Source organism: Bos taurus, chromosome 8, assembly GCF_002263795.3.
Source record: "Bos taurus isolate L1 Dominette 01449 registration number 42190680 breed Hereford chromosome 8, ARS-UCD2.0, whole genome shotgun sequence".
Classification (NCBI taxonomy): domain Eukaryota; kingdom Metazoa; phylum Chordata; class Mammalia; order Artiodactyla; family Bovidae; genus Bos; species Bos taurus.
The window spans coordinates 109402286-109427361 of record NC_037335.1 but is presented as its reverse complement, the minus strand read 5'-3'; the positions used below and the strand labels follow the sequence as shown (position 1 = coordinate 109427361).

The following is a 25076-nucleotide window of genomic DNA, read 5'->3' as shown; positions in this document are numbered from 1 at the left end:
TTTTGCTAAGAAAAAATTGGGGAAACCATGCCTACTTTTCCTGCAAGCGTCCCCAGTGAAGAAAAGGCTGCTGAGGAGAGCAGTAGCAATGGGAGTTCCGGTGACTCAGGCGCTTCTCCCTTCTGACGGTGATGGTTGACATTTTGCCATCAAAACAGGATCATTTAGACTGCCTTGGATTCCCTGTATGAATGCAGCTGTCGCCAGCCATCTACACTGCTATTCGTCATTCGCACCTTATTTATGCATAGCGTAAAAGGATGGATTGCAGTGAGGGATGTCGAGAGTGAGGACGTTGACTTTTTGCAGCAGAGGAGAAAATAGTCCCCAAACCATGAAAATGACTTCAGAAGCTTGATATTTTAGAAGCTTTACTGATGTTTGCTTGGGTCATCCCTTTTATTCTATCTGGCTTCACTTCTTTAGTCCAAGACACTGGTGTTCATTATGTGAATGGTTGAACTGGCCTCTGTACTGACTTCTTTGCCTCCAGAATCAACCTCACTGGTAAAAGTGAGCCCCTAAGATGTGGTCTTTTGAGCCCCTATCACACTATGAGAGATGAGAAGCATTCTAACTTTATGTAGCTTGGAGCGAGGCATCGTTCCTCAGGCTGCTTCCATCTCTGATAACTGGGTGTCTGGGTCATTGGTGTCCTCTGTGTTGAGCGCCTTTCACCAGTGCCTCTTCATTGCACAGGAGGAGGGAGCAGAGATTTGACCTGAGTCTCCTTGGAGTCCCAGACTTGCTGCTGCTGGGCCACCTCAGTTTCCTGTGTTTCAGAAGATTCCCACCTGTGTGCCTCTGTGGCCACCTGGCACTTTCTGCCCCCTTCAGAGCTGCTGACCCAGTCCCTGTAATGCATGAGTGTGAATTTGCTGTGAAATCTGCCTCCGTCATCTCCTGTCACTGCTGAGTCCATCATGTGGGGGAGGGTAAGGGCCATTGTCTCTGCTTATTCCCTGCCACATATTTTAGAGAGAAAAATAGGAACAGGTGGGTGATTAAATAAACATGTCACTAGCAGTCAAGGTAACATGAGCAAAAATTTGGTCTCTATTCGATCTAGAAAGGGACTCTTGATTTACAGGAACAATTCTCTCTTGTCTCCGTTGCTGAAATTGGAGAAGTCATTCCTCCGAGCTGGGCCTCAGTTTTCCTTTCTTCAAAATAATAATGGGAGGATGGGTAGGTCTGACGAATTTTAAATCTGAACTCTGTGCTTCACTAAATTTTGCATCTGCATATTTCATAGGTTGTTTTTCCCTCACATTTTAACGTTTCTCAAGTTGATTTGCCTCTTAGCATCAGTGTCATGGCATAGTTTAATGGCAGCTTCTTTTCTTTGTCAGTGAGACAGAAGATGAGATTGTCATACAGTTGATGACAGCGAGCGTTTGATGAGTTAGGTAATGTCCGTTACGCCTGGCCTCTTCTTGTGACCGCATGAAGCAAATGCAGGAACCAGGTCTCATAGTTGGTAAAATCTCCTTTCTGCATCACTTCTCAAATTAAGACATCTGGTTGTCATCACTAGGGTTAAGGGGGTGTGTGTGCATGTGTGTGTTTAGTCACTAAATCGTGTCCTAATCTCTGTGACCCCATGGACTACAGCCCTCCAAGCTCCTCTGCCCATGGGATTTCCCAAGCAAGAATAGTGGAGTAGGTTGCCATTACCCTCTCCAGGGAAACTTCACAACCCAGGATTAAACCTACATCTTAACATTGGCAAATAGTTGGAGAAACAGTGGAAACAGTGACAGGCTTTATTTTCTTGGGCTCAAAATCACTGCGGATGGTGACTGTAGCCATGAAATTAAAAGATGCTTGCTCCTTGGAAAAAAAAAAACTATGAAAAACCTAGATGGCATATTAAAAAGCAGAAACATCACTTTGCTGACAAAAACCTATAGAGTCAAAGCTATGGTTTTCCAGTAGTCACATATGGATGTGAGAGTTGGACCATAAAGAAGGCTGAGTGCCAAAGAAATGATGCTTTTGAACTGAGGTGTTGGAGAAGACTTGAGAATCCCTTGGATAGCAAGGAGATCAAACTAGTCAATCCTAAAGGCTATCAGTCCTGAATATTCATTGAAAGGACTGATGATGAAGCTGAAGTTCTAATACTTTGGCTACCTGATGTGAAGAGTCGACTCATTATCAAGACCCTGATGCTGAGAAAGATTGAAGGCAGGAAAAGGGGATGATAGAGGAGATGGTTGGATGGCATTACCGCCTCAATGGACATGAGTTTGAGTGTGCTCCAGGAGATGGTGAAAGACAGGGAAGCCTGGCATGCTGTAGTCCATGGGGTCACAAGGAGTTGGATATGACTGAGTGACTAAGCAACAACTCTAACATTGGCAGGCAAGTTTTTTACCACTGAGCCACCTGGGAAGTCCAGGATTTGGGCTAGTTGCATGTAGAAGTCCTCTTCCAAGTAATAGTGGCTTTACAGAAATCATATTTTTCTTTCTCACATAAAAAAATTCCAGAGAAAAGCTAGCCAAGTGTTGGCATGGCCACCGTAGGATCCTCAGGCACTCTGCATCCCATTATTATTCTGGCTTTATCCCAGTGCCTGGTTTTGTCCTCAAGGTCGCCTGATGGCCCAAGATGTGGATGGAACTTCTGCTTTTCATGGCTAGGGCTCATGAGGATGGAGAGGGGGGTTGGTTCTGCTCTTGTTGGTTCTGGTTCCATTAAAAGGTCTTCTTGGAATCACCCCACAAAAGTCTACTTACCCTTGGTCCAGAACTTGGTCATATGATCAACCCTTGTTGAAGGGGAGGCTTGGAAACACTGGCTGATAAATGCTCAACATTGGGTAGCAATCACTGTTGTTTTCTACTTAATGGCTTGCTGCAAATGAAATAAGAGTCTGCTACTAAGGGAAAAAAAAGGAAACCTAGCTCTTGGGTAGCCAACCAGCTGTCTCTGCCACATCAGTGAGGCGTGAAAACTGAATGTGGGGATCAGGATGCAATTTGTCTAAAACTGGCTTGGCCTCAGTTTTCTCACATGTGTAATGAGGCTCATTATGTTTCTATACAGTGAAAATAATTTTCAGGCAATTTATAGGAGACATAATAATGAAACAATTTCTTAAATAAAATATACTCTTTAAAATGAAGGGATTGGGGTTTTAATTTTTTCGAGAAAACCTATGAGACGTTAAAGACCATTATGAATAAGTTTGCTTCTCATTCTGCTCATCTTCGTTTCCAAACGTTACTCTTTTCCTCTAACATTCAAAGAGGCTTTCAGGCCTCCTAGTCTGTGCCAGTGTCCAACTTGGACCAGATTCAAACTTTCTGGGCTTAAGGGCACCTGTGTCTTTAGAACTGAATCTGTTCTTATTTCCACTCTGGTACCTGCGTACTTTCAGGCCATTTCTTTTTACTCCAGTTTTAGTTTCTCATTCTGCAGCTTAATCCCTTCCCCTTCTTTCTGCTAGAGCTGACGTAGGATGCTCTGTGGGCTCTGGGGGCTGGCGGGGACGTTTGCATACACTGTGGAGATAATTCTGAGTTCAGAGAAGATGTTGCCCTAGTCAGACCCCCCTGGATTTAATCCAGTGCTGCCTTTGATACCTGTGTGAATTCGGAATGTTCACTCCCCCTTCTATGCATCCCCTTGCAGTTTCCTTGTCGGGCACATAAGGACTCGTGGGCATATTGAAATCTACAGAGATGTGAGGCTAGACAGCAGACATGAGAGGACCCAGTAGAACTGCTGGCTCAGAATAAGTGTATGTTAGTCTACAATGGGGACTTTTGAATATTAGAGCCACATGAGGCTTTTAAAATCATCAGTTCCTTCCTCCTCACACTGGAATAAACAGACATCCAGTTCAGAGAGTTCAGAGAGTACAGAGTGATTGACCTATGCCGACAAAGCTGGTCTGAGTATCTCCAATCCAATCCAGTCGGACTAAAAATCGCCAACTTTTGCCCATGTCCCAGCTCTGAATGCCATTAGCCTGTACATTTGGATCTTTAAATTTTGCATTAAAGCCTTAAGTGCCTGCAATAGCAAAGAGGATGAACTCCAATTCAGCGCCTGGGCTGCATCTAACACGGGAGAAGCGAGTCCTGGTGGCTGGTTTCATTTGTCTTTCTTAGATCATTTGAAGCCATCTTCAGTAATGACGGAAGCCACAGAGCACCTATGATATCACCTGGACCCCCAGGACCAGTGGGGTCAGGGTGGGCTTGTCCACTGATGAGATTCACAGCAAGGCAGGCATTGCCCGGACCTGTCCACAGGGTGCTAACAGCTGCCGCTGTGGGGAAGTGCCGGGCTGGCAGCTGATAACGGGGTGAGGCTGTGTGACAGCCGTGGCTGCCACTTGGGGCCTGGGCTGGGAGATGCCTGTGACAGTAACGAACTCCCGTGGGATGCTGCTACAGTGAAATAGGCATGTCCTGCCACATGTTGAACCCAGGGGCACAAACTTACAGAGAGCATTGGCTAATCAACGGCCAACCTTGGGTAACAACCTCAGTTGTTATTCTGATCCCCCGTCAAGAAAGGACTTGTGGTCCAGCTGCAAGGGCTGCAGTTAGGTGACCACGTCCAGTTGCTGGAGACTTTGGGCTGACCTCAGCCTTGGTCTTCTTGTGGCAGCCCCTGCTTCTTAAATGATGTCTTTCTCTTCCTCATTGCTCAATTCATCCAATACACATCCAGTAGACTTTGATTAGGTGTGTGGCACAATAAGAGAAATCAAAGGAGGAGATCAAAGGTGTTCTCGGATCAGGGGAACTAGTGTGTTGTAAGCTGGGTGATGGGGAGACAGAGATGAGGGGGAGGATGTCACAGCCCCGTCCTCAGTGCAACATGTGTGTAACATGCAAAAAGGGGTGCTGAAGACACGTGTCTGCTCATGGCAGAGATGCACAGGGCGAGGGGAGGAGTGGAGTCAGTTCCTTCTAAGAACAGGGCAGGTTTCCTGGAGGTGTTAGCATTAGGTTCGGACTTTGATGTAAAGAGCGTGTACTCCAGGAGTGAGAGGGCATGGCTGGCAATCAAGGGCCAGCCATTGTATAAAGAAAGGCAAGGAGGCAGGGAACTGTGTCTGTGATCAGCAGAGTGTGAAATGGCCCACTTTGCTTTTTCGTTTGGAGCTACCCCTCCAGCTCATTGTGCCTGTCTCATCCGCACATGTACCTTGAGCCTCAAAGATCTTTCAGTGTGTTGATGGGCCAGCCTCATGTCCACTGCTGAAGCTCATCCATATCGATCCCTGTGCCTACAATCTTCCCCCTCTGCCTCTTGGTCTCGCAAACTGTCACTAGATTTGAATGTCATTTCCTTGTGGAAGTCTTCTCCATTCTCCAGTGGAGGTTATAACCCCACATGGCATTCCTGTTACACCCTGCAGCCAACTGTTATGACAACATCACACGTAGAATGCTGGAGTAGGTTTCCCTTCTCTCCTCCGGGGGATCTTCCTGACTCAGGGATCGAACCCGTGTCTCCTGGGTCGCCTGCACTGCAGGCAGATTCTTGACACTGGGCCACCAGGGAAGCCCTGTGTGTTGTTATGCCATCTACATTTTCTTTGCCATACACCAGGGCCTATGAGCTCCACCGCTGTTTGTTTAGTGCCCAGAGTGGGCCGTGGAGCACACGATTATTCTTTGGATGATTGAGCAACTAGGGTAACTCTGCACACACAGGTAGCAGCTCCTGGAAGTTCCTAAGCACGCAGTCAAGGACTTTGGGTTTTCCTACCAAGTACAATGGGGACTCTCGTACTTACTTAGGACAACTTAGTCCAGCAGACCTCTGTGGTAAAAATTAACAATATTTCTTCTCTATGTGGCATTTATTTCATAATGACTTCCAGGGTCATCTGTGTTGCATGGATTAATTCTTCTTCATCTACGGGGAAGGATTTCCTTCTTTCTTTTGACCGAATGCTGTGTGTGTGTGTGTGTGTGTATACGTATGCCACATCTTCTTTATCCATCATCTGTTTGTGGATGGACACCCTTAGGTTGTTGCCATATCATCTCTTGGCTATGTTAATGGTGCTGCGATGAAGATGAAAGTACAGAGACTTTTCAGAATAGCTTTCATTTCCTAGACTATGTACCTCGACGTGAGATTGCTGGGTCCTATGGTACAGAATAGCTCTCATTTCCTAGACTATGTACCTCGACGTGAGATTGCTGGGTCCTATGGTAGCTCTATTTCTAATTTTTTGGGTAACCTCCATTTTGTTTTCCATAGTGGCTGCACCAGTTTACATTCCTGCCAGCAGAGCCAAGGGTCCGCTTTTCCCCACATCCTGGCCAGTACTTGTTATCTCTTGGCTTTTTGATGATGGCCATTCTAACAGGTGTCAGGTGGAATCTCTTTGGGGTTTAATTCACATTTCCTTGATGACTGGTGATATTTGAGACTCTTTTTAATGTACCTGTTGGCCATTGATACGCCTTCTTTGGAAAAATGTCCATTCAGTTCCTCTACTCATTTTTAATGCAGGTTTGAAAAATTATTTTAGTTCTTCATATAGTTTGCTTATTAATTCCTTACCAGACATGTAATTTGCAAATATTTCCTCTCACTCTATAGATTGTTTTTTCACTGTGTTCATGGTTTCTTTCGCTGTGCAGAATCTTTTTAGTCTGATATAGCCTCACTTAGTAATTTTTGCGATCCGAGAATAATAGTGACAACATACAAAGCTGACAAGGTCTCAGAGAAACTGAATTACTCAAACGTATGTCATAGAGAATGCACTCATAAGCATCTATTCCCGAGAAAGGAAAGCTTGTGTTCACATACAAACTTATACATAAATGTTCACAGCAGCTTTATTCATAATCACAAGAACAGCCTAGATGTCATTTAACAGGTAAATGGTTAAACAAACTCAAATTCTGGTGTAACGACACTATGAAATTGTACTCATTTTCAGCAGGAAAAAGGAACAAACTTCTCATACATGCAACAACCTGGATGACTCTCCAGGGAATTATGCTGAGTGAAGAAAATCCATTCAAAATTGTTACATACTGTATAATTCCACTTAGGTAACATTATTGAAATCAGAAAACTTTGTAAATCAAAAACAGATTCGTTGTTGCCAGGGGTTAAGGATGGTGGCGATAGGCTGTCGTAGGCATGCTTATGAAAGGAGAACATGAGAGATGCTTGAGATTTTGGAAATGTTCAGTTTCTTGACTAAGTTGATGGAACTAAAACTGTATAGAGTTTAGCACAAACAAGTACAGTAAAGTGGGGGAAATCTGAATCAAATCAGTGGATAACACCAACGTTTGTATCCTGAATGTGTTTTTATACTAAAGTTTTACGAACTGTTCACTGGAGGAAACTGGGAAAAGTCCACTAGAGAGCTCTGTGTTATTTCTTACAACTGCATGTGAATCTACAATTATTTTGTTGTTCAGTCACCAAGTCGTGTCCCACTCTTTGTGAGCCAGTGGACGGCAGCATTCCAGGCTTCCCTGTCCTTCACTGTCTCTTGGAGTTTGCTCAAGTTCATGTCCATTGACTCAGTGATGCCATCCAACCATCTCATCCTCTGTCGTCCCCTTCTCCTTCTGCCATCAATCTTTCCCAGCATCAGGGTCTTTGACAATGAGTTGGCTCTTTGCATCAGGTGACCAAAACATTGGAGCTTCAGCTTCAGCATCAGTCCCTCCAATGAATATTCAGGGTTGATTTCCTTTAGGATTGACTGGTTTGATCTCCTTGCTGTCCAAGGGGCTCTCAAGAGTCTTCTCCAACACCACAGTTCAAAAGCATCAATTCTTTGGTGCTTAGCCTTCTTTATGGCCCATCTCTCACATCAGTACATGACTGTTGGGAAAGTCATAGCTTTGACTATCTGGACCTTTGTTGGCAAAGTGATGTCTCTGCTTTTTAATACAGTGTCTAGTTTTTTCATAGCTTTTCTTTCAAGGAGCAAGTACCTTTTAATTTCATTGCAGCTGTCACCATCCACAGTGACTTTGGAGTCCAAGACAGTAAAATCTGTCACTGTTTCCACTTTTCCCTCATCTATTTGCCATAAAGTTCCGGGACTGGATGTATACAGTTATTTAGATAAATATATTGATTAAAAATGAACTATATCACTGTATCTGGGACTTCTCCAGTGGTCCAGTGGCTAGGACGTTCACGACTGTGGCCTGTGTTCAGTCTCTATGGGTCAGAGAACTACACTCCTGCAAGCAGTTTGCCACTGACAACAAAAAAGAAAATAAAAAGGAAAATGGAGTAAGTCTATTTTTTTTTCTCCTGCCTGGACTCGGGTCGTTCCCAGCCTTAGAATAAAGCCAACATCCTAGAATTAAGGGCAGAAAGATGGGGGGAACATTAGATCCGTTATGACTTTTCTGATCTCCAGATCCAGTCAGTGAAGTGAAGTGAAAGTTGCTCAGTCATGTCCGACTCTTTGTGACCCCCATGGACTATACAGTCCATGGAATTCCCCAGGCCAGAATACTGGAGTGGGTAGCCTTTCCCTTCTCCAGGGGATCTTCCCAACCCAAGAATCGAACTCAGGTCTCCCATATTGCAGGCGGATTCTTTACCAGCTGAGCCACAAGGGAAACCCCAGAATACTGGAGTGGATAGCCTATTCCTTCTCCAGCGGATCTTCCTGGCCCAGGAATCGAGCTGGGGTCTCCTGTATCGCAGGCAGATTCTTTACCAGCTGAGCTATGAGGGAAGCCCCAATCTGTCTCTGTGCTTGTCAGTCACATAAGCCAGTGAATTTCCTTATTGTTAAGGAACTTGTCAAGGGGTTTTCCTTCCCTAATACTAAGCAAGTTCTCACTCCTACCCCTGGGAAGTGAGCCAAAGAGAAAGGTTATGGAATTCACATTGGCAAGGCAGTGAGAATAAACCAGAAGTACAGTCTTTAGGAGATGACTTGAGCTCGAAGCTCTTTAATAGCAGGTTACCTTGGACTTCCCTGGTGGCTCAGATGGTAAAGCGTCTGCCTACAATGCAGGAGACCTGGGTTCAATCCCTGGTTTGGGAAGATCCCCTGGAGAAGGGAAAGGCTACCCACTCCAGTATTCTGGCCTAGAGAGTTCCATGGACTGTGTATAGTTCATGGGGTCCCAAAGAGTTTGACATGACTGAGTGACTTTCACTTTCACTTTTCACTTTCTGAAGAGGCTACTGATACTTCTATAATTCTTTGGTTTAAGTTTCCAAAACAAATATTCACTGTGTGTCTTTTCTAGGTTTTGGAACAGCAAGTTAAATGGATAAAGTCCCCGCCGCATGGAGCTTACATTCTAGTATAGGGAGAGAAACATTAAACACAAAACCACAGAAATAAAACACAATACGTGTAAGTGGCTTGCCTGGTGACTCAGACGGTAAAGAATCTGCCTGCAATGCAGGACACCTGCGTTTGATCTCTGGGTTGGGAAAAGTCTCTGGAGAAGGGAATGACAACCTACTCCAGTATTCTTGCCAGGAGAATTCCATGGACAGAGGAGCCTGCCTAGCTACAGTTCATGGAGTCGCAAAGAGTCGGACACAACTGAGAGACCAACAGTTTCCCTTTCAAGGGTGATAAGTACCAAAGAGAGAGACACATCAAGGGCCAGAGCATCATGGGTGTGAGCAGGGAAAGTGGTGGTTGATATTTTGCTGTGAGGTCAGGAATGATGTAGACTATAATGTGTCATTTGAATAGAGATGGAAGGAAGTGAATGAATGAGGCCATGTGGATTTCTGGGTGAAGTGCATTCCAGGCAGGAAGAGAAAATGACTTGTCTCTTTGGACATCTGTTTACAGAGCTGTAAAAGATGGATTCGATGATCTATTTAGGAAGTCAATCTGCTTTTTCAAAACATTATATTGACTTGGGGCTTCCCTGGTAGCTCAGCTGGTAAAGCATCTGCCTGGAATGCAGGAGACCCCAGTTCGACTCCTGGTTCAGAAAGATCTGCTGGAGAACGCATAGGCTACCCACTCTGGTATTCTTAGCTTCCCTTGTGGCTCAGCTGGTAAAGATTCCACCTGCAATGTGGGAGACCTGGGTTCGATCCCTGGGTAGGGATCACCTGGAGAAGGGAACATCTACCCACTCCAGTATTTTGGCCCAGAGAATTCCATAAACTGCATAGTCCACGAGGTCACAAAAAGTCAGACACAGCTGAGCGACTTTCTTGTCACTTGTCATATTGACTTGGTGCAGAGTAAGAAACCAAAGTTTTAATTTAAAAGGTTACTTTTAAACTGCCTGAGTCAGTTTCATATGAATAACCTACATATGACCTCATGACTCAAGGCGGTAGAGAAAATGTGTGAAATTCCCTATGAAGGCAGTGGGCTCAGATGTCAGTGTCTCTTCTTTTTCCATCACAAGAGAGTGGCAGGCAGGAAAGAATAAGTGGGTGTTAGTGGATATGAGCTTAGACATATCTGTGCTCCGTTTCTATGTCTATCAAAAAGTCATAATTGCAAGGGGAGTGCCACAGCATTACAGATGTGTGAATAAGTGAGGAAATGGAGAAAAAGACATTTTATAAGCTTTATATTCGTTAGTATCTTGAGTGTCAGACTACTGAGATTGTTCCCATGACTTGGTGGTCCAAAATCTCTCTTTTTTTTTTTTTTTTTTGAGGAGAGAGAGATATAAGATGAAATCCATGGATATGAACATCGAGGGAAAAAAATGCATGCACACCCAATCTCAGAGGGGAGTGGTTCAGAGATCCTCTGAAACTCATCCTATGAGGTTCAAGTTTAAGAGCCCTATAGAACCATTGGGTCTGACATATCTTGTTTATTAGATAACACATGGGTTACTTCGGGAATAAAGTGGAAAAATGGAGGTAAAAGGACTGTGTGTTGTAAAAACGGTGCATTGACCATTTGTTAAATGCCTAGGAGGATGCATTTGTGTGTAGACATGTATGTTTTTACATTCGTCTGATTTTGTGCTTGCCATGGTGGTGAAGGGGGCAATATATTGCTTGTTTGTGAAAAGATATGCATGAGCACATTTGTGAGCCTTGCTGGGCATAACTTTTCATTCAAATGCATCTGTGTGTGTGTGTGTGTGTGTGTGTGTGTGTGTGCGCGCATGCGCGTGCAGGTGTGGGTGTGTTTCATTAGCGTTTGTTGAAAGTGAAGACTTTTGGATCAATACACCAAAAGATGAATCTCGGGTAGAGCAGGACCTGGCCCCAGGGGCTGACATCCTGCAAGGTTGTCTGAAAAATCCTTTTGCAGGCAGATGCTAGCATAGGCTAAAAAAAACACTGACCATGTCTAGAATCGTGTCTGACTATTTTCTGTAAGTTTTAAAGAGAAAAGGAAGACATAATCCTCTCTTTGGTCTTTAGTTGTTTTCACTTCTTTTGTTCCTTATATTGATGGAGAGCCAGAAAGGAGAAAAAAGTTTCCATCAGGAAATAAATTCCTTCTGCATCTCTGTGATTTTCAGGGCATGGAGCACACTGGCAAGAATTTGAATTTGTGAGTTAAACTAGGTTAGTTCTGATGCTACTCTACCATTACTGTGACACACACTGGGCAAGGCATTGCCCTTCCCAAGCTGCAAATTGCTTGTCACTAAGATGGAGGATAATATCTATTTCACAAGGTTGAGTCATTGTTGAGAGTGTCATATAAGATAATATATATATAATGGTTTGCACAGAACAGACCTATATTTATTTAAGTTTAAAATACTCTAAAGAGTTAAACAGTGTTTTTTTCCCTGTGGTAGACTTTCCAGATTCACTTTGAAAAACAGCTTGGAAAACAATCATTAAATATTAAAACAGATATTTCTCAGTGCTGACTTTATGCCAGGCACTGTGTTAGGGGTTGGGGATACAGGGGAAAACAAATTCATAATCCTTACATAAAAGCATTTGCAGTCTACTGAGGGAGAGAAGCAAGCAGACAAACAAATAAATATATATTGGAAACTGTAGCAAGAGGAATAAAAATAATAGCAACTCATGCTATGAGGCTGATGAACAGGAAGGGTCTAATTTAGCCTAAGTCATCAAGGAAGACTTCTTGGAGGAAGTAACTGTCAACTTGAGACCCAAAATGTGTGCAGAGCTGAAGTAGTGGCTAAAATCTTCCTCTTAAAAGCTGCTTTTCTGCCTGTGATTCTGTGGAACAAACATGAAATTGAATTCTTTTCCCATGCAGAAAAGTAAGTGAGGGAAAGGGGTGGAAGGATATAGGTTAGGAGGATATTAAGAGACAAATCCTTTTTTTTTTTTTTTATTGTAGTCTCTTTCCTTCACACTGTGGCTAATCCCCTGATTTTTGATTCACAAGTAGATAGAATTTTCCCTCACGTCATAGCCTTGCCTAAAGACAATGAGTGCATTTAACAAAAAATGATTTATAGACTAAAATCTGGAGAGATTCTGCTCGTAAATGTACTCCAGCCGTTTATCTCGATCATCTGCTATATCAGGGCCTGGCTTGGATGCTTTTGAATTAATTGCAGATTAAATGATTCAAGCCAGTTTGAAAAGTACAAAGGCAGAAGGGAGGGGGGGCACATGGAGGGAGGCTGATCATCACTGCGATGGTATCCTAATTAATTTTAGAAGGCAGAGAACTTCTACCACTCACCTCAGGATTAAAAGCAGGAGAGGTGGAAGGGAGTGTCAGATCCTTGGGGGTTAATGGGTGGATGAGCGTTCAATCAGCAATGCATGTACTGAGCACGTATTGTGTGTCAGACATGGAGGGCTCAGTGGGGAGCACCTAAGCCACGGGTGCAGTTCTCAGGGAAAGTACAGTCTGGGGGCAGAAGGAGAAAATACAGCAAACAAGAGAACAAGAGATCTACTGATCTATCTTGAGCCCAGTGTCAGTTCAACCTAGTGGAATCTGAGCCTGGCTCAGATCATGTTGCAGCCTTCCAAATAGCCCGGCTTCATTCCCTCTGCCAAGTTATTCTCCTTCCTCATGATTATTCATTCATGCAATCATCCACTTGCAGTTTGACAAGTGTAGATCTCGAGCTTCTATTCTGCTTTTTATTCTGTGCAACTGGTGGGAGTCCCTGAAGATGAATGAGATGGGACCTCCATCTTCAGAAGAGCTCAGAATCTCCTAGGAGTAAATAGGATTCCTGCAAATCATTACAGTGCAAGACAGATTTGGGTAAGTATGTCAAAAGAGTTGCATTAGGGAAGTTGTGAGTGTTCACAGGGAACAGACGTCTTATTTAGTTTGGTGAGTGACGATGAATGAAGCCAAGAATTCAACCACTCTATCCTGAGTGTTTTACTCTGATACAGGCTCTATGCTAGATTCTCAGGCTATGTAGATGACCAGCCAGTGGTGCTTCCCAATAGCAGGATTTAGTGTAGAAGATGAGACAGACATTTAGATAATAATTTTAGTAAAATGTGGGGACATTCACCCACTTAACAACTATTTCCCAAGTATCTACCATAAAGCAGTCTTTGTGCTCTTGTATGTGGATACGAGGTGAGTAAAATAGACATCCCTTGCCCCACGGCATTTATACTCAGGCCTATAGTCTGGTAGATGTATTCTGTTATTTTACTACACAACAACAGTTTTAGTGACTTCAGATGCAGTCGGTGCTGAAGGGTCCATGGAACTATTAGGGGAACTAACTTGTCTACTTCCCTGGAGGCTCAGATGGTAAAGCGTCTGTCTACAGTGCAGGAGACCCGGCTTTGATCCCTGGGTTGCGAAGATCCGCTGGAGAAGGAAATGGCAACCCACTTCAGTACAATTACCTGGGAAATCCCATGGACAGAGGAGCCTGGTAGGCTGCAGTCCACGGGGTCGCAAAGAGTCGGACACGACTGAGCGACTTCACTTACTTACTTACTTAACTTGTCTACTGGGGTCAAAGCACTGGGTATCCAATGGGCAAGATTCTAACTGGGGATGGTTCAACAAATATCCCAGTGTATGAGGGTTTTTATTTCTTTATATTCTTATTAATATCTGTTAGTATGTGACTTTTTGGTTCTAACTACCTTAGTGTGTGTGAAGTGATAGCTTGTTGCAGTTTCCATTTCTATTTTCCCTATTACTGATATTGAGCCTCATTTCATACGCTTACTAATTTTTGTGTGTTATCCTTAGAGAAATGTCTATTCACATCATTTGATCATTTGCTCATTGCTAGTAGGTTAATTGTTAATTTTATTGTTGAAGACTATTTTTGTCTGAATAGTCTCAAGATACTATGGATTTCAGGTAAGGCTAGATCTAGTGGCTCAACAGTATCACCAAAGATCATTTTGTTTACGTATCTTATTTGCAAGGGGTGTCTATTTGACTCTCCTTGTATCCATATACAAGAGCACAAAGACTGGTTTGTGGTAGATACTTGGGAAATAGCTGTTAAGTGGGTGATACATAAGCCTCCACAGTATAGGCTTCCTCTCAGAAGTTGAAAATGGCTCCTAACTATGCTGCTTGGTCACATGCTGCCTCAGCATATCCAGTGGCAGAGAGCAAGCATTCTCTTCCCTGCTGTAGAAGCCCTGGGCTTCCCTTTGGTTTGATTGGTTTAGGTCACATGACCACCTCTGATGCTGGACAGAGTGGAATGGAAATTACAGTTAACCTCAGTGATGCTGGAATGGGAATTACAGAGATTGGATTGGGCCACTTAGGATGCATATGAAGACCTGAGATTGGGTTCAGCTCCTGCTCCCACCCCAAATGCACGTGGCTACTACGCAATGGGGGAGGGTAGAGATAGACGTTAGAAGGGCAACAACACAATCTACTGTAGAACTTCTGTAATTATAGGTTTACATAGCTATTTGATTAGTGTCTATGTTCTCCATTAGAGCATCAAGGTGGGGATCATATTTCTTTTGCTTGAGTTGCATGTTAATGGATAGCCATGAGCTAGATAATGAATTCTGTGCTTTATATGGATTAAAATGCTATTAATATATGGTTGATATTATTCTTGCATTGTTTTTGTCATCATCCCTATTTTCTCACATCCAACGTAAGATCCATCATCTCACACCCAATTACAGGCAGAGCTGGGATTTGAACCCAAGCAGTCTAAGTCCTGGGTATTCATGGTTTCTCTCCCCAGGAAATAATTTTTGTCTTTGTAACTCTCAGCACAATGTGTGACACAAAATAGGCAGGGGACCTCAGCAAGTATCTGTTGAAATGAAATTATAATGAAATTATAACGTTTTAAAGCCACGAGCTCTTCCCTCTCATGGCAAGAAAAGCAGAAGTCAGAGCCAGGTGGCTGGAAGAATTTCCCAGCGGCCCTTCCACCACACTGATGCTTGGAGACAGAACTCTGAGTCAGAATGTCCGAGGGCTCATGTGTCCATTGAATACATCTTCTGACCTGCCCTGAGCTCTTCTCCCAGTGGTTCAGACCAGCCTCCCAACATGCACAAGTGAGTGCAGAAATCTAGATATCAACTTTGAATCCAGGCCTTAAATGCCTTCTACGATAAATAATTCAAAAGTCCTGTAGGTTTTTTCCCCCTTTCTTTGACTCAAAAGAGAAATAATGTGAGATCAAAACCCCAGAGGAATATGAAGAAAACTATTCAGAAAAGACATGGGTGCTTGGAATAGGAAGCATCTTTTTTCCCCATGCATCAAAAGAAGCTTTCAGTTTATCAGACATTTCCACGTGGGCTGTAGCACACTGGGATGAGAATAAAAGCATGGCAGTGAATTCTAGGTCATTAGACTGGAAAGTCAGCTGAAATGAAGCTAAATCTTGCCTTTCCTTTGAGACAGGCGCATTTGCAAAAGCGCTATTCAATTTATGACTGTTCCCTAATTTGTTTTTTCCACATTTGGGATTGAGAGATACCTTAAATGACCTGAAAAAATAAAATCCTTTGGTGGAAGGTATTTTATACTTTTTAAGGAGCATTCATTTGCATTATCTTGTATGCTATCACAAGGATTGTAATCCACTTTGATATAAGAAAGGCTAGTATTATTGGTCCCATTTTACAGCAGATATAATTGAGGCTCATACAGGTGCAATGATGTATTGAGTGCGATACAGCTGCTGAGGGCCAGACCTGAATTTCTATCAGGTTCCCAAGTTGTTAATTACAAAATTGCTATGTGACTTAGCAATTTCACTGCTAGGTATACATCCAAGAAAAATAAAAACATGTCTACACAAAAAACTTGCATGCCAAGGTGAATAAAAGCATTCATTCATAATAGTCAAAAAGCAGAAACAACCCAAATGTCCATCAGCTGATGAATGGAGAGGCAGAATTTGATATATTCCTGTGATGCACCATTATTAAGCAATGATATACGCTATGCTACAACATGGATGAATTTGGAAAATGTTATGCTGAATGAAAAATGCCAGACACAGAAAGTTACCTGTTATCTGATTACATTTATGTGAAATGTCCTAAATAGGAAAACCGGTAGCAAAAGGTAGATTAGTGATTGCCTAGGGCAGGGAAGGCAAAGAGTGTTGGGAGACAGTGACTGCTAATGGATTCACGGTTTCTTTTGGGGGTGATGGAACATTCTAATATTAGACTATGGTGATTGTTGCATAGTTCTATAAATACAATAAAAACCATGAAACTGTAAATCTTAAGTGGATGAATTTTCTGGCATGTCAATACTGTCCCAATAAAAAGGTTTTATGTGTATAGATAGATAGATAGATAGATAGATATATCAGCTTCAATTCTTTTGTGTGTGTGTATAGGAGGAAAGAAGAATGATTTAGAAAATATGGCAAGGAAAAAAGATAACCATCAAGCTCAGCTGCTTTAAGCACAGTGGAAGAGAGGACTCTTAGAATAAGCTTCAGGGAAGAGTTCAGGTCGTTCCAAAGAATAGCAAGAAGAGATAAGAAAGACTTCCTCAGCAATCAATGCAAAGAAATAGAGGAAAACAACAGAATGGGAAAGACTAGAGATCTCTTCAAGAAAATTAGAGATACCAAGGGAACATTTCATGCAAAGATGGGCTCGATAAAGGACAGAAATGGTATGGACCTAGCAGAAGCAGAAGATATTAAGAAGAGGTGGCAAGAATACACAGAAGAACTGTACAAAAAAGATCTTCATGACCAAGATAATCATGATGGTGTGATCACTCACCTAGAACCATACATCCTGGAATGTGAAGTCAAGTGGGCCTTAGAAAGCATCACTATGAACAAAGCTAGTGAGGTGATGGGATTCCAGTGGAGCTATTTCAAATCCTGAAAGATGATGCTGTGAAAGTGCTGCGCTCAATATGCCAGCAAATTTGGAAAACTCAGCAGTGGCCACAGGACTGGAAAAGGTCAGTTTTCATCCCAGTCCCAAAGAAGGGCAATGCCAAAGAATGCTCAAACTACCGCACAATTGCACTCATCTCACATGCTAGTAAAGTAATGCTCAGAATTTTCCAAGCCAGGCTTCAGTAATATGTGAACTGTGAACTTCCAGATGTACAAGCTGGTTCTAGAAAAGGCAGAGGAACCAGAGATCAAATTGCCAACATCTGCTTGATCATGGAAAAAGCAAGAGAGTTCCAGAAAAACATCTATTTCTGCTTTATTGACTATGCCAAAGCCTTTGACTGAGTGGATCACAACAAACTGTGGAAAATTCTGAAAGAGATGGGAATACCAGAGCACCTGACCTGCCTTTTGAGAAATCTGTATGCAGGTCAGGAAGCAACAGTTAGAACTGGACATGGAACAACAGACTGGTTCCAAATAGGAAAAGGAATATGTCAAGGCTGTATATGGTCACCCTGTTTGTTTAACTTATATGCAGAGTACATCATGAGAAACGCTGAGCTGGAAGAAGCACAAGCTGGAATCAAGATTGCCTGGAGAAATGGCAAATAACCTCAGATATGCAGATGACACATCACCCTTATGGCAGAAAGTGAAGAGGAGCTCAAAAGCCTCTTGATGAAAGTGAAAGAGGAGAGTGCAAAAGTTGGCTTAAAGCTCAACATTCAGAAAATGATCATGTCATCTGGTTCCATCACTTCATGGGAAATAGATGGAGAAACAGTGGAAACAGTGGCTGACTTTATCTTCTGGGGCTCCAAAATCACTGCAGATGGTGACTGCAGCCATGAAATTAAAAGACACTTAATCCTTGGAAGAAAAGTTATGACCAACCTAGATAGCGTATTAAAAAGCAGAGACACTACTTTGCCAACAAAGGTCCGTCTAGTCAAGGCTATAGTTTTTCCAGTAGTCATGTATGGATGTGAGAGTTGGACTGTGAAGAAAGCTGAGCACCGAAGAATTGATGCTTTTGAACTGTGGTGTTGGAGAAGACTCTTGAGAGTCCCTTGGACTGCAAGGAGATCCAACCAGTCCATCCTAAAGGAGATCAGTCCTGGGTGTTCCTTGAAAGGAATGATGCTGAAGCTGAAACTCCAATACTTTGTCCACCTCATGCGAAGAGTTGACTCATTGGAAAGGACTCTGATTCTGGGAGGGATTGGGGGAAGGAGGAGAAGGGGACGACAGAGGATGAGATGGCTGGATGGCATCACCGACTTGATGGACGTGAGTTTAAGTGAACTCCGAGAGTTGGTGATGGACAGGGAGGCCTGGCATGCTGCAATTCATGGGGTCGCAGAGAGTTGGACACGACTGAGTGACTGAACTGAACTGAAGTCTGTGGAAAGAACCTCTAGTGAAGTAGTAGAAGCCATCAGTTCAGTTCAGTCACTTGGTTGTGTTCAACTCTGCAACCCCACGGACTGCAGCACACCAGGCTTCCCTGTCTATCACCAACTCCCCGACCTTGCTCAAACTCATGTCCATTGACTCAGTGATGCCATCCAACCACCTCATCCTCTGTTGTTCTCTTCTCCTCCTGCCTTCAATCTTTCCCACCATCAGGATATTTTCCAATGAGTCAGTTCTTCACATCAAGTGGTCAAAGTCTTGGAGTTTCAGCTTCAGCATCAGTCCTTCCAATAAATATTCAGGGCTGATTTCCATTAGGATTGACTGGTTGGATCTCCTTGCAGTCCAGGGACTCTCGAGAGTCTTCTCGAACACCACAGTTCAAAAGCATCACTTCTTCAGTGCTCAGCTTTTTTATGGTCCAACTGTCACATCCACACTTGACTACTGGAAAAACCACAGCTTTGACTAGATGGACCTTTGTCAGCAAAGTAATGTCTCTATTTTTTAATATGCTGGTTTGTTATAGGCTTTATCTAGGTTTGTCATGGCTCTTCTTTCAAGGAGCAAGTGTCTTTTATTTCGTGGGTGCAGTCACCATCTGCAGTGATTTTGCAGCCCAAGAAAATAATGTCTGTAACTGTTCCCATGGTTTTCCCATTTCTTTGCCATGAAGTGATAGGATCAGATCAGATGCCATGATCTTTGTTTTTTGAATGTTGCATTTTAAGACAGCTTTTTCACTCTCCTCTTTCACTTTCACCAGGAGGTCCTTTAGTTCCTCTTTGCTTTCTGTCATAAGGGTGGTGTCACTGCATATCTGAGGTTATTGGTATTTCTCCTGGCAATCTTAATTTCAGCTTGTGCTTCATCCATGCATGATGTACTCTGCATATAAGTTAAACAAGCAAGGTGACAAAGTACAGCCTTAACGTAATCATTTCCCAATTTTGAACCAGTCTGTTATTCCATGTTTCAGCTTGAACATCTGGAAGTTCTTGGTTCATGTACTGTTGAAGCATAGCTTGGGGAACTTTCAGCATTACTCTGCTAGCGTGCGAGATGAGTGCAATTGTGCAGTAGTTTGAACATTCTTTGACATTGCCTTTATTTGAGATTGGAATGAAAACTGACCTTTTCCAGTCCTGTGACCACTGCTGAGTTTTCCAAATTTGGGGGCATATTGAGTGCAGCACTTGCACAGCATCATTTTTAAGGTTTTGAAATAGGTCAGGTGGAATTCTGTCACCTCTACTAGCTTTGTTCATAGTGATGCTTCCAAAGACCCATTTGACTTCATGCTCCAGGATGTCTGGCTCTAGGTGAGTGATCACACCATCATGGTTATTTGGGTCATTAAGATCTTTTTTATATATTTCATCTGTGTATTCTTGCCACCTCTTCTTCACTTCAACTTAAAAGCTCTGCTTCTGTTAGGTCCATGCCATTTCTGTCCTTTATCGAGCACATCTTTGTATGAAATGTTCCCTTGATATCTCTAATTTTCTTGAAGAGATCTGTAGTCTTTCATTTTATTGTTTTCCTCTATTTCCTTGTATTGATCACTTAGAATGGCTTTCTTATCTCTCCTTGCTATTCTTTGGAACTCTGCATTCGGATGGATATATCTTTCCTTTTCTCCTTTGCCTTTTGCTTCTCTTCTTTTCTCAGATATTCATAAGGCCTCTTCAGACCTTTTTGGCAAAAATCATTTTGCCTTTTTTCATTTCTTCTTCTTGGGGATGGTTTTGATCACCACCTCCTGTACAATGTTATGAACCTCCATCCATAGTTCCTCAGGCACTCTATCTACCAGATCTAATTCCTTGAATCTATTTGTCACTTCCCCTGTATAATCATAAGGGATTTCATTTAGGTCATACCTGGAATGGTCTAGAGGTTTTCCCTACTTTCTTCAGTTTAAGTCTGAATTTGGCAATAAAGAGTTCATGATCTGAGCTGCAGTCAGCTCCCAGTCTTGTTTTTGCTGACTGTACAGAGCTTTTCCCTCTTTGGCTGCAAAGTATATAATAAGTCTGATTTTGATATTCACTGTCCATTGATGTCCATGTGTAGAGTTGTGTCTTGTGTTGTTGGAAGAGGGTGTTTGCTGTGATCAGTGCATTCTCTTGGCAAAACTCTATTAGCCTTTGCTCTGTTTCATTTTGTATTCCAAGGCCAAACTTGCCTGTTACTCCAGGTATCTCTTGACTTCCTCCTTTTGCATTCCAGTCCCCTATAATGAAAAGGCCATCTTTTTTTGGTGTTAGTTATGGAAGATCCTGTAGTTCATCATAAAACTGTTCAATTTCAGCTTCTTTGGCATTAGTGGTTGGGGCATAGACTTGGTTTACTGTGATATTGAATGGTTTGCCTTGGAAATGAACAGAGATCATTTAGTCATTTCTGAGATTGCACCCAAGTATTGCATTTCAGACTCTTTTGTTGACTATGATGGTTACTCCATTTCTTCTAAGGGATTCCTGCCCACAGTAGTAGATATAATGGTCATCTGAGTTAAATTCACCCATTCCAGTCCTTCCTAGAATGTCGACATTCATTCTTGCCATCTCCTGTTTGACCACTTCCAATTTGCCTTGATTCATGGACCTAACATTCCAGGATCCTATGCAATATTGTTCTTTGCAGCATCGGACTTTACTTCCATCACCAGTCACATCCACAACTGGGTGTTGCTTTTGCTTTGGCTCTGCCTCTTCATTCTTTCAGGAGTTATTTCTCCACTCTTCTCCAGTAGCATATTGGGCACCTACCAGCCCTGGAAGTTCATCTTGCAGTGTCATATCTTTTCGCCTTTTCATACTGTTCATGAGGTTCTCAAGGCAAGAACACTAAAGTGGTTTGCCATTCCCTTCACCAGTGGATCATGTTTTTTCAGTGCTCATAGTTTCATTGAGTTAGACAAGGCAGGCTGTGATTCAAGTGATCGGTCTGGTTAGTTTTCTGTAATTGTGGTTTACATTCTGTCTGCCCTCTAATGGATAAGGATAAGAGGCTTGTGGAATCTTCCTGATGGGAGGGACTGGCTGTGGGGGAGTCTGGGTCTTGCTCTGATGAGTGGGGCCATGTTCAATAAATCTTTAATCAAATTTTCTGTTGATGGGTGGGGCTGTGTTCCCTCCTTGTTGCTTGACCTGAGGCCAAACTATGGTAGGGGTAATGGTGACCTTCCAAAGGGCTTATGCCAGGACTGTTGTAATCAGTGGCCCCAACCCCATGGCAGCCCCTGTCAACCCACGTCTCTGCCGGAGACTCCTAGAGACTCCCAGACAAGTCTGACTTAGTCTCTTGTGGGGTCACTGCTCCTTTCTCCTGGGTCCTGGTACACACAAGATTTTGTTTGTGCCCTCCAAGAGTCTGTTTCCCCAGTCCTGTGGAAGTTCATAATCAAATCCCACTGGGCTCCAATTTCCCTGGGGTTTCTCAGTCCCTTTGCTGGATTCCCAGGTTGGGAAATCTGTTGTGGGCTCTAGAACTTTCACAACAGTGTGAGAACTCCTTTGGTATAACTGTTTCCAGTTTGTGAGTTATCTGCTCTGTGGTGGGGCTTACAGGTCATGCCTCCTAGGTCTGTGGCAGCCAGAGCCCCTGTTTCCATGGCAGGCCACTGCTAACCCTTGCCTCCATAGGAGATACTCAAATAATCCAAGACAGGTCCGGCTCAGTCTCTTGCGGGGTCCCTGGGTCCTGGTGTGCACAAGGTTTTATTTGAGCCCTCTGAGTGTCTCTGATGGGTATGAGGGTTTGATTCTAAATGGGCTCTGGCCCTCCTACCATCTTACTGGGGCTTCTCCATTTTCCTTGGGCGTGGGGTATCTTGTTTTTGCTGGGATCCAACATTCTCCTGTCAATGGTTGTTCAGCAGTTAGTTATAATTTTGGAGTTCTCACAGGAGAAGATAAGCACAAGTCCTTCTTCTCTGCCATGGAAGCGATAGGAGTTTTTTTTTTTTTTTTGGTGTGAACCATTTATAGTCTTTATTGAATTTGTGAACATTGCTTCTATTGTGTGTGTGTGTGTGTGTGTGTGTGTGTGTGTGTGTGTGCACCTCATATACACATGAGGCATTTGGGAGCCCAGCTCCCAGGTCAGGGGTCAAACCCACACCTCCTGCATTGGAAGGCTAAGTCTTCAGCAGTGGACCACCAGGGAAGTCCCTATAGGAGATTTTCCTGAGGGAAAACCCTGACTTGCAGAGGGCACTGTGCAAGGGTCTGGGGAGTAGGGACGAGGGGTGGGATTGGGGGATATATAGAATGGTGAAGAGAGTCTGGTTATGAGAAATGACTTCAGAGTCCCGATTTTCATGGTGATTGATATAAAGAAGGATGCAGGGCATGACAGGATTCAGTCTGAAGGTTTGCAAGGCAGACTGTGACGAGGAGTCTGTGACTATCGGAAGGAAGAAAGCTTGTCCCCTCTTAACTCTTGTTAATGATGGTGTCAAATGAGAGGAAAGGATGGTTCTACCAGAAATAAAGTTATTTATAATGTTGTTTACTTTGATAGAGGAAGAGAACATAGGAGATGATGTAGGTAGGGCTGCTTGAATACCACACCCTGGGTAGCACAGTGGTCCTCTAAGGAGAAAGGACTCCACTCCCTGTGGAACCTCGGAAGAGCCCTTCTCTTCACAATGGCTGGGGTAAGTAGTTTTTAAAGGATGTGTGGGGTTCTCTCTGCATATCCCAGTCCTGTGTTTCTCTCTTGCTTGGTGTACACGGGGTGGTCTGTTGGTGTCTTCTTAACTTGGGAGCTCCCAGAGCAGTAAGATAGAAATACCAAGGGGGATATAAATACTGCCTGGTTCCTCTGAGTTTGGCTTCACATGGGCCTCCCTCTTTCAAGAGCTGCTTCCAGCCTCAGATCCATCTCTTTTCCACGCGTGGGGTTTCTGTAGAAGCAGAGACGGGCTGCAGATGTTAGTGACGCTGATTACTGATGTCCAAGGCAACAACTGAGACAGAAGACAATTGCTTAGAAACTGGCAACGTTGTTCAAATGCTCTCAGGCCCTCTCATACTACAGGATACTTCTGGCACCGGCAGATGGGTTGATGATGTGAGGTGAAACTATTAGACTGGATTGTATGGTTATCCCATAGCTTCCAAAGGCAGTCCTCTGAACAAGAGAGGAGGGAGAGGCCAACCCCAATAGTCCTGACTGATAGATATCAATCCCGTATTCTGCCACTAAAGTCTGCAATTTACATACTTCTTCTCTTTATAAAAGCCCACAAGGTAGGTACTGTTATACCCATTACACGTGCCTGATGCCTCGGAGTGTTTAAAATACCTGCTGGTTTATTACTGTCAGTAGTGGAGAACTGGAGATTAGAATCCAAGTGCTTTTATTCTGGTGTCCATATACTCAACCATCACACACAAAAATATGTATTCTAACATAAGTCAGGCCACCAATTCAGTTCAATCCCACAAGCATTTATTGAGGAAATGCTGTGCTAAAGAAAAATATGAATAAAACGAACAGTTTGGAGATCCTTCTGTAAGGGATCAGTATTCATCCTGCATAAGTAATATTTTGTACCTTAGACCATATCTCCTCATTTCCCTCTCCCCCAGCCCCTGACAACCATGATTCTGCTCTTTGCTCCTATGAATTTGTTTTAGATTCCACATATAAGTGAGATCACGAGGTATTTGTCTTTCTGTACCAGGCTTATTTCACTTAGCATAATGTTTTCCAGCTTCATACATGTTGTGGCAAATGGAGGGATTTCTTTCTTTCTTGCTGCTGCTGCTAAGTCTCTTCAGTCGTGTCTGACTCTGTGCAACCCCACAGATGGCAGCCCACCAGGCTCCTCCATCCCTGGGATTCTCCAGGCAAGAACACTGGAGTGGGTTGCCATTTCCTTCTCCAATGCATGAAAGTGAAAAGTGAAAGATAAGTTGCTCAGTCATGTCTGACTCTTAGCAACCCCATGGACTGCAGCCCACCAGGCTCCACCGTCCATGAGATTTTCCAGGCAAGAGTACTGGAGTGGGGTGCCATTTCTTTCTTAAGGCTGAATAATTTCTCTATGTCTATGGCTGTGTCTATCTCTATATCCATCTCACATTTTCTCACACCTTCATCCATCGATAGATACTTGGGCTGTTTTCATATCGTGACTACATGAACAATTCTGTGATGAACATAAGAATTCACATTATCTCTTTGAGACACCAATTTCATTTCTTTTGGATATACACCCCAAAGTGGGATTTCTGAACCATGTGGTAGTTGTATTTTTAGGTTTTTGAGGAATTTCCATACTGTTTTCCACGGCAATTGCACCAATTTACATTCCCACCCACAGTGCTCATGGATGCCCTTTTCTCCCCCTGCTCACATCATTTGCTATTTTGTTATCTTTTGCTTTTGTAGCCATTCCACCAGCTG

General features: G+C 43.2%; 1 non-coding gene across 1 annotated transcript; it reads left to right on the top strand.

Annotated features, from left to right (window-relative positions):
* Positions 1-8953: 8953 nt before the first annotated feature.
* Positions 8954-9025, top strand: TRNAC-ACA (transfer RNA cysteine (anticodon ACA)). Its single transcript has one exon. It is a non-coding gene; the product is annotated as a tRNA-Cys (tRNA).
* Positions 9026-25076: the final 16051 nt, after the last annotated feature.